Raw genomic sequence first — 13,206 nt, forward strand, 5'->3', positions numbered from 1 at the left:
CTGCATCTTAACACTAGTGAAGCCAAACATGCAGACCATGCTTTCAATTAACCTTTCAGATTATTAGTTCAGAACTAACATCCTCTTTAGATTAGCGCTATTTTAGAGCCCAGCAGTGTGTGTGTGTGTGTGTGTATGTGTGTGTGTGTGTGTGTTTGAAGAGAGCGGCCTAATGGTTTTAATAAGGTTTACGAGAGCTCTGGTATTTCCCCTACAGCTGCATTCATGCTCTGCAAAAGTGCCAAACACTTTCTGGACTGAAGAGAGAGAGAGAGAGAGAGACTAGGCTTTAAACAAAACAGATACAGATGTTTCTACAGCAGGTTACTCATGAGTGTGTGTGTGTGTGTGTGTGTGTGTGTGTTTACAAGAGAGTTACAATGAAATCTAAAATTTGCAATACATTTAAATAAAAAACTCAAAATTCTGAGAAATTAAATCAGTGCAACAAAATATAAATAAAAAAATGTCAGGATATACATGCACCGGCCACTTTATTAGGTACACCTGTCCAACTGCTTGTTAATGCAGCTTTCTAATCAGCCAATCACATGGCAGCAGCTCACTGCATTTCTGCATGTAGACATGATCAAGAGGATCTGCTGCAGTTCAAAGTGAGCATCAGAATGGGGAAGAAAGGGGATTTAAGAGACTTTGAACGTGGCATGGTTGTTGCTTCCAGACTGGCTGCTCTGAGTATTTCAGAAACTGCTGATCTACCGGGATTTTCACGCACAACCATCTCTAGGGTTTACAGAGAATGGTCTGACAAAGAGGAAATCTCCAGTGAGCGGCAGTTCTGTGGGCGCAAATGCCTTGTTGATGAGGCCAGAGGTCAGAGGAGAATGGCCAGACTGGTTCCAGCTGATAGAAAGGCAACAGTAACTCAAATAAGCACTCGCTACAACCGAGCTCTGCAGAAGAGCATCTCTGAACACACAACACGTCCAACCTTGAGGCGGATGGGCTACAGCAGCAGAAGAGCACACCGGGTGCCGCTCCTGTCAGCTAAGAACAGGAAACTGAGGCTACAATTCACACAGACTCACCAAAACTGGACAATAGAAGATTGGAGAAACGTTGCTGCTCTGATGAGTCTCCATTTCTGCTGACACATTCAGATGCTCGGCTCACAATTTGGCCTCAACAACATGAAAGCATGGATCATCCTGCCTTGTATCAGCGGTTCAGGCTGGTGGTGGTGGTGTAATGGTGTGGGGGAGGTTTTCTTTGGGTCCATTAGTACCAATTGAGCATCAACGCCACAGCCTACCTGAGTATTGCTGCTGACCATGTCCATCCCTTTATGAGCACAGTGTCTCCATCTTCTGACGGCTACTTCCAGCAGGATAACGCAGCATGTCATAAAGCTCAATCATCTCAGACTGGTGTCTTGAACATGACGATGAGTTCACTGTACTCAAATGGCCTCCACAGTCACCAGAGCTCAATCCAATAGAGCACCTTTGGGATGTGGTGGAACGGGAGATTGGCATCATGGATGTGCAGCCGACAAATCTGCAGCAACTGTGTGATGCTATCATGACAATATGGAGCAAAATCTCTGAGGAATAATTCCAGTAGCTTGTTGAATCTACGCCATGAAGGATTAAAGCAGTCTTGAAGGCCAACCCGGTACTAGGCACACCTAATAAAGTGGCCGGCTAGTGTGTGTAAATCTGAATTGTGTGATGGAAAAAAAAATAATAAACTTAGTCTGAACAATTAAACAATTTGAATTATGAAATTTAAAAATTACAGTAAAAATGACAAGGTAGATTCTTAGATTCAAACTCAAAGGAAAACCTTTGGAGGAAAAGTATTTTACACTCATTATTTCTAAAGAACCAGGCGGTGCATGGGGAAAGCCAAGAGCATTATCAATGACTCCAGCCACCCAAGCCATAGACTTTTCTCTCTGCTACCCTGCTAGGCATACGGTCACGCACCAGCCGACTGAAGGAAAGTTTCTTCCCTCAGACTGTCAGACTGATGAACACTTAATACACCACACACAGGCCCCGTTTACACTAGTGCGTTTTCGTTTTCAAAACGCATAAGTTTTGCTACGGTTACGCCATCCGTCCACACTACGCCGGAGTTCTCGAGCGCTGAAAACGGAGCGTTTTGAAAACGCTGGAGAGGCCGTTTTCATTATGAAGCGCTGCTGCTCCGTCCCAGTGTGGATGAGGAAAAACGGAGACATCTGAAAACAGAGGCGGGGCTGCTGAGATTCGCTACCTGATTGGGGCTTTTGTGTTATTGCGTATCCTTCCCTTATTCGTCAAGCCTCTATCACATGACTATAACACATGACTTTAACGCTACAGGAAGACAGTACTATAAACAACAACATGGGCACAGAAATGGGAGCGTTGTTTGCGCTATTGTCTGGTTTAGACGGCATTGTGCAGTTATTCATTTGTTACGTTTAGCAACAACTCGACCTCGTCGTCTGTCCACAAGAATACCTCTCTTGCTTTCTTTGCCATCGCGTTTAATGTTCAACCGGCGTTTGTTGACTAATAATAACCAAATGCCGAGCGAGACACATGCATTCTGTTCATACTAGAACGCGCATGCCCAGAGTGCACAAATGGTCATGTGATATATGTTTTTGGTGGCGTAGTGTGGAGACGGAGATAAGTTCAGAGACGCTAGGTGAAACGCTAGTGTGGACGCGGATCGTTTTTGATCTAAAATTAAAACGCACTAGTGTAAACATGCCACAGACTCTTCCATACCCTCACTGCACACCATCAATAAGTAGCATGCACTGCACTTTAACCAACCCATACTTGAAACAATACTGCCTACAACTATATGGACACATATTCATCGTACATATCGCTGTCAATTTTACATTGTTGTTGTACAGGCCTGTGCAGAGACCGTCCAAAGGGCATGTGCAGGCTATATTTTTTGAAGGGGGGGTGGGGGTAGGGTTGTTGTTGCGCGCGTACTGAAGAGCGGTGTTGTCGCGCGCGTTCTGATCAGCTGTGTTGTCGCGCGCGTACTGAAGGGCGGGACCGAGGGTGTGCTGCGTCGCGAGGGCACTTTTGATCATTTTGGAAGGGCACTTTCTATCCACGACTAAGGCCCCGTTTACACTAGTGCGTTTTAGTTTGAAAACGCATAAGTTTTGCTACGGTTACGCCATCCGTCCACACTACGCCGGAGTTCTCGAGCGACGAAAACGGAGCTTTTTGAAAACGCTGGAGAGGCCGTTTTCATTCTAAAACGCTGCTGCTCCGTCTCAGTGTGGATGGTGAAAGACGGAGACATCTGAAAACGGAGGCGGGGCTGCAAACGTTCGCCTCTCTGATTGGGGCTTTTCCTCAATATTAAGTAGCCCACACACAGTTCAGTCTCGCATCCTCTTCTTGTAAGTTCAGACTTCGCAAGTTTGATCAAGGCTGCAGTCTCCCCCTTCTCAGTTTGATATGGAAAACATACCGAGGACACGGGTAAATCTTCAAAGGGAACAGTATACTTTATAACTGCATTCACATCACCCTGGCTACGTTGTTTCACTTTCTCAACAATAAAATGTAAACATGATTTAAGGAACTGCCTATTTTCATTTTAATATTAGCAACTTAACAGACAGCAGACATGTTGAGGCGCCGTGCTGCATATATGAGCGTCATCTTCACTGTGTGGATATTTATAACAAAACGGAGCCGATAACAACTGCCTCCTTTCAATTTCAGTGAAAATACGAAACACACCCTCTCTTCTGCTGAATATCAGTTTTAATAATCGACAATTATAAAAGTATAACATACAATAAGTTTATACATTGTAGGAAATAAAGGCAAGCGATCAGTCAATGTACCTGGATTAATCATTAACTTATCTTTGCGCTCAGCCAAAACAGGTTACCCGTAACTTAATAGATTCCAATGACCAAAGTCAGGGAATTGGCCTATGTCGTTAGATAAAGACAACAACATGAATGAAATATCACGTTTAGCAAATATAGTGAGATTAGATCCAGCGGGAGATGCTTGATGAGCAGTCCGACAAGCAGAGCTCTCATCTGGGTAGAATGCTGGAGCTCTTGCCCGAGAGTGTGTGTGTGGTCACGTGATGTGCGTTTTCAGCGTTTTGGTGTGGAGGGAGAGCTGTTCAGAAATGCTGGGTAAAACGCGAGTGTGGACGCGGATCGTTTTCATTCTACAACGCCGTTTTAAAACTAAAACGCACTAGTGTAAACGGGGCCTAAAAAGGGCATGTGCTCTGCACAGGTTGAGCCCTATGTGTGCACGTGCCTGTTGTTGTATTTGCACTGTCTGGAGCCAGCACCTAAGCTTTTCACTCATCATAGCACACGTGCTGCTGATGATGTGACAATAAAAGTGATTTGATTTGATTTGATTTGATTTGAGAAAAAAGTCAGAATGGGTGAGTTGTAAAATTTGCAGAAAAGATTTGATTTGTGAAGGAGAAGTAATACTCAGAATTGTGCATGTAAAATCTGAATTGCATTTGTAAAGTTACATTTGTGCGGTGGAGCAGTGGGGAGCTGGAGGAAGTGTCTGGGGGACGGGGAAGTCTGGGGTTCTCTCTTGAGACTGCTGCTGTCACGACCCGGCCTAGGAAATGCAGATGAAAATGAATGAATGTGATTATATCAGAATATTGTGCCATTTTATCCTGAAATAATCAACGCACTTATAAATAAAGCCAGTGTGCTGAATAGCCTCAATTGTTGTGTGAAATCATGTGGGTAAATGTGAGCGTTCATCAGTGATTTCTGCATTCAGACACTTCATAGAGTCAGATCATCACAGACATGATGTGCATGTGTAGTAATATTTCAGCATTGCTGTGTTTTTCTGCTGGCCTAAAATATTTGGACATGCGGTTTGATTTACTGTGGCTGTTTTCTCTGTTTTTGTCCAGTGACCTTCAGTCTGCAATGTTGATTTCGCTGTTTGTTTTCATCCACCAAGACAAACAATCAGCTCAGGAATCACAAACATCTGGAAAAACTCAACCAAACTGACCAGCTGTACACTCATCTCAACACATCCTCAAGGTGATTTACATGCATTTACAGATATTTTACAAAATGATTTCAAAAAAAATAAATCCCTTAATACTTTACTGTGTAGAAAACAAGCCAAAAAAAAGTAGAAGATTTGAAAAATAAACAGTTGAAGACAATTTTTTTGTGTTTTAAGTTTCTCTGAAGTGATATTTAATACAGCTAAGCAGTTTAATTTACCATGGCAGTGCTATCAGTCATTTAGGGCGGAGCTATTAGTCATTTAGGGCGGAGCTATCAGTAATTTAAGGCGGGGCTATTAGTCATTTAGGGAGAAGCTATCAGTCATTTAGGGCGGGGCTGTTAGTCATTTAGGGAGGAGCTATCAGTCATTTAGGGCAGAGCGGTCAGTCATGTATGGAGGAGCTATCAGTCATTTAGGGAGAAGCTATCAGTCATTTAGGGCGGGGTTGTTAGTCATTTAGTGTGGAGCGATCAGTCTTTTAGGGCGGAGCTATCAGTCATTTAATGTGGAGTAATCAGTCATTTAGGGCGGAGCAATCAGTAATTTAGGGAGAAGCTACCAGTCATTTAGGGCGGGGCTATTAGTCATTTAGGGTGGAGCTATCAGTAATTTAAGGCGGGGCTATTAGTCATTTAGGGAGAAGCTATCAGTCATTTAGGGCGGGGCTGTTAGTCATTTAGGGAGGAGCTATCAGTCATTTAGGGCGGAGCGGTCAGTCATGTATGGAGGAGCTATCAGTCATTTAGGGAGGAGCTATCAGTCATTTAGGGCGGGGTTGTTAGTCATTTAGTGTGGAGCGATCAGTCTTTTAGGGCGGAGCTATCAGTCATTTAATGTGGAGTAATCAGTCATTTAGGGCGGAGCAATCAGTAATTTAGGGAGAAGCTACCAGTCATTTAGGGCGGGGCTATTAGTCATTTAGGGTGGAGCTATCAGTAATTTAAGGCGGGGCTATTACTCATTTAGGGAGAAGCTATCAGTCATTTAGGGCGGGGCTGTTAGTCATTTAGGGAGGAGCTATCAGTCATTTAGGGCGGGGCTGTTAGTCATTTAATGTGGAGTAATCAGTCATTTAGGGCGGAGCAAGCAGTAATTTAGGGAGAAGCTACCAGTCATTTAGGGCGGTGCTATTAGTCATTTAGGGTGGAGCTATCAGTAATTTAAGGCGGGGCTATTACTCATTTAGGGAGAAGCTATCAGTCATTTAGGACGGGGCTATTAGCCATTTGGTGTGGGGCTATTATTAATTTAGGGTGGAGCTATCAGTCATTTAAGGTGGGGCTATCCGTCATATAGGGAGGAGCTATCAGTCATTTAGGGTGGAGCTATTAGTCATTTAGAGCAGGGCTATTAGTCTTTTAGGGAGGAGCTATTAGTCATTTAGGGCGGAGCTACCAGTCGTTTAGGGCGGGGCTCTTAGTAATTTAGGAAGGGGCGACTCCTATTATTTAGGGCTGTCATGGCGTGTCTCGTTCTGCTCTGCCTTCAGCTATTCATCAATCTTCCTTCATTTTGTTAGCAACACTCATCTTCAAACAATCCAATTGGTTCCTCAAGGAGTGAAATCATGCACCGCCCACATTTGTTTTTAGCTTCATGACTGTTTCAAGTGGTGTGCATCACCATAGAGGAAAAAGGACAATCTTAACTTCTGCTTCATACTGACTTTAATACGACTCAGTTTTTGTCCAGTTTCTTGAGCTCTGACTTGACAGCTGTGACCAATTTCTGGCCCTTTAGCCCCCCGTGTGAAGCCCTGATTCGTCCCGTTCTCCCCCTGAGCTGCGGGGAACAGCAGAGAGCCCAACATGTCCAATTATATCTACCCTCTGTCCAATAAACACACACACACACACAGCAGCACACAGGTGCAGGAATGTGCAGCACACACACACACACACACACACATGCAATTACTTCCTCTTACAGCCGTCACATCTGGGAAAAATGCCACATGAATCTGGGAATGTGTTTTACTGCAGCGGCGCTGATGCAGGTGCGGAGAATGACTGAGAAAGAGGACGCTCACATTGTGTTTGCTCAAATACATCTGAATAAGGCGCACAGATTATATGAGGAGACTTGTGCATCTACAGAGCAGGATAGCACAGAATTATGAATGAGACACAGCCGATATTATTTAACGATGAGACACACAGCGCAGTTGCAGATTAATTCTTCAGATATTTCCCAAGTGATGTTTCACAAAGCATGGACATTTTCACAGTGTTTGCTATTCTGTTTTTCCCCTGGAGAAAGTCTGATTTATTTTAGTTTGGAATAAATAAAAAACCTGCTAAAGGAAATGTTACTAAGAAGTTATATAAGAAATAGTTTATTTTCTCGATGGGCTACAGAACAAACCACTGTTACAGGTTGTTTTCAAGCACATGGTTCTGGTGACGTGTGAAACTGAACGGGAGACACAGAGGAAAGTCTGTATTTTTGTGATGTATACCATATTTCAAAGGAGATATCAATAGAAAATAAGCACATATGTTGAGCATGATCCTTAAATCACGGAGAGGCCTGAGTTTTCAACTGAACTGAAATATATTTGCCTGTGATTGAGGTGGTAGATCCCGGGCTCTATTTTGACGGTCCATGCGCAGAGCGCAAAATGCAGGGCGCAAATTTCAGAATCCATTTTTGCTAATTTAAGGACTGGAAAATCTGCTTTGCTCCGTGGCGCATGGTCTAAAAGGGTTGAGTTTAGTTTCTTATTGAGTTGTAGGTGTGTTTTAAGAATAAACCAATCAGAGTCTCATCTCCCATTCCCTTTAAGAGCAGCTGCGACGCACCATAAGCGCATTTGCTATTTACAGGACGCAAAGTAAGTCTAAGTGGAAAAAATGAGCAATTTACTAGCAAACAGTTAACAGTTTACAGTTAGTTAACAGAAAACGGTTAAACAGCATCTACTGCGTGAGAATGAGAGATAATGGATCTACTCTCTTGGATAGGGAAACCTTGTACACACAGACATCAATTAGCCTATAAATAATTAATTGCGTTTGTTAAGCGCAAATATTTGTTTCAAAACTATTTCTAAATTCAGTTCTAATTTCCAGCAAACAAATAAATGAACAATAATAATGAAGTGTGCTCAAAAACCTGAGTTATATCCTAAAACACATGCTGTGCCCCATATGGTCTAAAACCTGACAGGTGGACAAATCTAAGCTTGTTTTTAATAAAACAAATATAAATATGGATATAATCAATAATACTGCTAATAATAATAACATTATACAAAAGCAAATTGTTATGAATGAACTGAAAAAGCCTCCCGAGATGAAGAAGGCATGAAGGTAGTGGTTTTTCATATTTATGTAGGCTAGAAAATAATATGTTTTGTAATATTTTAATCCTTTATATTCTATATCTATTCTTATTATATCCTATATATATCCTTAATTTTGAATTTTTTTGTAAAGATATTTGCCTATTGCTCTCTTGTGTGTATTAAGCAGTGTGTAAGTGAGGCGCAACTCTGCGCTGGAGTTAAGACCGGGTTTGTTTTGGTCTAATGAAAAATCTATTATAGTTTCTCAAAATAGCAACACGCCAGCAGTGCGCCTCAGAACACCTCCCTTTTTAGACCAGAACGTCTATGGGCGCACAAATGAGCGCAGATGCATTTGTTATCAAAACGACTCTTGCTCCGAGCTGAAACTTGCAAAAAACTATTGCGCCGCGCCTTGCGCCAAATTGCGCCAGGTGTATGATAGGGCCCATAGTATACGTGAAAAAAATACTCAAGTACTGTAAATACAATAGTGTTGAAAGCATACTATCGATGATTACTTGAATTAAACTGTTGTAGTAACTATATTGTGCAGTAACTATATTGTGCAGTATTATACAGTTGTGGTACAACACAAGTAATAAACAAATTATTCAAGATTCTTTATTTTACAAACTTTTCAGCCCACAACCCCCAAAATAACAACGGCAGGGACTTGCGACCAGACATGGGTATATATACAGTTGAAGTCAGACTTATTAGCCCCACTGAATTATTCGCCCCCCTGTTTAATTTTTCCCCAATTTCTGTTTAACAGAGAGCAGATTTCTTCAACACATTTCTAATCATAATAGTGTTAATAACTCATCTCTAATAACTGATTTATTTTCTCTTTGTCATGATGACAGTAAATAATATTAGACTAGATATTCTTCAAGAGACTTTTATACAGCCTAAAGTGACATTTAAAAGCTTAATTAGGTTAAATAGGTTAACTAGGCAGATTGGTACTCTAAAGCTTATATTAACTCTTTACCACCTGATGCAGAACTTGCTATTTTCAGATATTGACAGCACATTTCTCATCTCACAGATGGACTCCAGAAGTCTTTGTCTTTAGGTTTGATTGTGGCTAAAAGGCTTTTGCTCCGGCATTGGAAGTCATCTTCACCTCTTACATTTCAACTGTGGATAGCAGACATGACTTCGGAAAGACAGACTGAAAGACTGAGATTTCTGAGGACTCATTCTATTGACATTTTTTTCAGTGTTTGGGGTTTATTTCTTAACTATCTGGGTGAGCAAACCAGCCCTCTGAGGATTCTTCAGAGTCTTAATTTACTTATTTTACATATTTAATTATTTATTTTGTCCGAGACAGTGACAAGTGTTGTGTGAACTGCTTTTATCCTAGCCAAAATAATACAAATACGACTTTCTAAAGAAGAAAAATATTATCAGACATGCTATGAAAATCTCCATGCTCTGTTAAACATCATTTGGGAAATATTAAAAAAAGAAGAAAAAAATCAAAGGGGGGCGAATATTTCTGACTTCAACTGTACATATATATATATATATATATATATATATATATATATATATATATATATATATATATATATATATATATATATATATATATATATATATATATATATGTATATATCTATATATATATATATGTGTGTATATATATGTGTGTGTGTGTGTGTGTGTGTGTGTGTATTTAGTTCATAATAAAAATATATCTATTTAGCTGTTATGAATTTATAATAATTTAATTGTTATTGATTTTACTGTGTGCTATGTTTTAAAACGTGTATTTATATATGTAGTAATTAATTTACTTTCGACCTTGTCGAGCTCTTGCAGTATTCAGGTATTGTGTCGTAGGGTTCTGCGTGAGTGCTCTCCTCAAGAAGATGCCGAATAGTGTTCCTCCAGCACTACATGCTTCTGTGCCTCATTGTTTCCAGAATGAATCTTACAGATGTTTGATCCTGCGAATCTATTAGTGACTCAACAGGAGCACAAACTCTAAACTGACAGCAGATATTAGTGAACCAAAGATTTATTAGGCACTTTATTACAATAACAAACCTTCAATGCGCTGTTATGAATAAGGATGATTATGGAAGTGATGCGCCGGCAAACTTCCTGCTGAGTTGTTTCTTATTTAACAATATGAAGCTACTCTGTCATTTAATATGCAAATAAAGCCTCAAGATGATCAATATGATTAAAAGCTGTATTGTTAATCCTGTTGGCCACAATGCTTTACATGTCTCCTGTCATCTGATTTAAAGGTTAAAGGTGTGCTCCATTGTGTATTTTAAGCAACCCGGGCTCATTGTGGAAACGTAGCCCCGCGGACGTTTCTGCGGAACGCGATTTACGTCCCGGGAGGTACGTATTTGAGCGATTTTTGTTTTCGCGGATCCGCGAGAGGCCACTTAGCGCGTTTTTTCGCGTCTCGGGCGCCTCTCGGGAGCGCGCGCCGTTTGCGCCCGCGCCGTTCTTGCGTGAAAAGCCGCCGGATCGGCCGTCTCGGCCGCCCTCCTCTTCCTCCTCCTCCTTCGCTAAACCCGAGCGATGGTTTGCAAAAGCCGTCCAGAAAAAAAAAAAAGCAAAAGCCCTTGTCTTCGATTTCGACCGCGTTTTCGGATCCCGCCGCGTTCTCGCCCTTATTTTTCGGATTCCGTTTTTCGTCTTACCTGATTTCCGGAACCTGATGTTCCACGGACTCGATCCCGGTCGTCGTCCACCGCGGCCGGCTCCTCCTCCTCCTCTGGGGCCTCCGCTCCGCCGACGCAACGCTGTGAGCTAAGCGGACAAACTGATTGCACAGGGAAAGCCCTCCACTCGGAAGCGAGCCGTCGGCCGGCGAGTGCGAAGAGGAGGAGTGGAGCGGGGCCACACCGCCCCGCAGCTTTCGCTCGAAAAAAACTGAACGCGGCCTTTACGTACCTCCGGCCACATAAATCGCGGTCTCCAGTTTTTAAGATGCAAATCAATGTGCGTTCATGCTTCACATGTAGAAAATCCGGTTGTTACATCTTACATGATTATATAAAGCTGCTCGGCTAACGTGAAAACCACTGTCATATTTCCTAGTTCCTCTGAAAGGCCCGCCCTCAAGAGGCTCTGATTGGTCAGCTAACATAATGAGCTGTGATTCACAGATCGGCCTAGGACACAGATGAACCTCACGCCTGCTCTCTACAATAACATCTGACTAGTGTCTTTCACATGTATTGGGGTTATAAGCATGTGTAAGTAATATGAAACGTTTACATATCTTTTGCAAGTTTGTTAATTGAGATGTAGAATGCAGCAAAAGCGTCCGGATTGAGATGCACTGCAGCGCTGCTGAGGATTGTGGCTGTTCACAGCAGTTTAACAGATAAATATGAATGTGTAGCTAAATTGTTAGCGGTGCCAAACAGCATTTCTCATTGGTTGCGTCTGAAACCGCCTACTACTCAGTAGGTACTGTATTTGAATTTAAACATACTACTCGGCCGTTAGAAAAGTACATTCCATACAGTATGGATGTGAAAGTATGAATGGAATTTGAACGTACTACATCCGCCGTTTTGTCATGATCACGTGACCTACCTGCGTCAATTGCGTCGCTTCACTCCCATTCATGAATTCGCTCACGGGGCATCATGGGATAGCGCAGCGTGCATGAGATGCGCACTCCAGAATTTCGCCGGAAGTAGTAAGTCATCCGGGTACTTCTCGCATACTGATTTTCGAATTCTATGTATTCGGACATACTTCTCGGCTCGCATACTGATTTTGGCGTACTATATAGTATGGATGTATGCGGTTTCATCCTTGTTTACGTCCTCGCTACAACATACTGTTATTGCTAGACACTGTGCATGTCATAGATCAATTTTCACAAATAAACACACTTACAGGTTGTGGCTCACAATCCACAGCCTTATTGGTTGGAGGAGTTTAGCTGAATCCAGCACTGAACTGGGACAGATTCTGGAAGTTCTCCTTTGTCAAATGCTAGAGCTATATGTGTTTAATAATTCCCTGGAACATAGTTAAATTAAACTGTAAGCACTTCTCTCTTTGTGTCGTGTCCTTTAGAAGCCCGAATACATAAACAAAAAGAGCCCTGTGGAAATAACAACATTTGGACCGCATTTTAGCTTTCTCTGCTGTAATATTAAAGCGCCTCTGGCCACGCCCCTTTGCAGCGTGTGGTAAATGATTTATGATATCATTAACCTGAATGTATTTTTTTTGTAGTCCACAAACTTTGTTTGCTGTAGGCTTTGCTAAGTTAAATCTGTAAAAGCCAATGTCTCCATTTGCATTGAACTTTAAACGTCTTACATTCAGAGATGTTGTTTATGTAGATATTATTCACACAGCCACATTACACATCAACTAAAGTTTAACATATGATATCATAGTGGACCACCCCTTTGATATCTCGAAATCTCCTTCAAGGCTCTTTTTGTAAGGAAGCTTCATTTCCAGAACCTTTGCTTTCTCTGTTCATCAGCGTTGGAACAATATTTCAGTCTCTTAGGCTGCTTTCACATCTGTAGTTCGCTTCATTTGGTCGGGACCAAGGGTGATAAATGATACATTGTTGCATCTTCTGCCGTCTTTGGGTGGTTTTCACACCACACTGCTGGCTTTGGTCCGAACCAGTTGAAACGAACCAAAATGCAGTCATCTGACAAAATCCACATCTCTCATTGGCCAGATGTTGTTGAACATAATCCCTAAACTGCTTATTGGTTGGTCAGAATTCACGTGCGGGAAAATGCCAATGAACTCCCGCAGGTAAACAAAACCTTTTACTCTGGAGGGACGACTGCGCTGGCTGATTGTATGCCTGCTTTAGACAAACTATACATTACGAAAATGAAGCGCGGCCGCGGCTGGAAAACAGTGTTTAATGCA

General features: G+C 41.9%; 1 protein-coding gene across 5 annotated transcripts in view; it reads left to right on the forward strand.

The window, feature by feature from the left end:
- Nucleotides 1-13,206, forward strand: part of tcf4 (transcription factor 4) — a 435,077-nt gene that overhangs the window by 92,599 nt on the left and 329,272 nt on the right. For all 5 annotated transcript variants that reach the window (XM_087299107.1, XM_087299113.1, XM_087299106.1 and 2 more), the window contains exon 3: nt 4,909-5,044. The gene's annotated coding sequence lies outside the window, so the exon portion shown is untranslated. The remainder of the gene's footprint in view (nt 1-4,908; nt 5,045-13,206) is intronic.

Source organism: Danio rerio, chromosome 21, assembly GCF_052040795.2.
Source record: "Danio rerio strain M-AB ecotype USA chromosome 21, GRCz13ab, whole genome shotgun sequence".
In the NCBI taxonomy this organism is placed as follows: domain Eukaryota; kingdom Metazoa; phylum Chordata; class Actinopteri; order Cypriniformes; family Danionidae; genus Danio; species Danio rerio.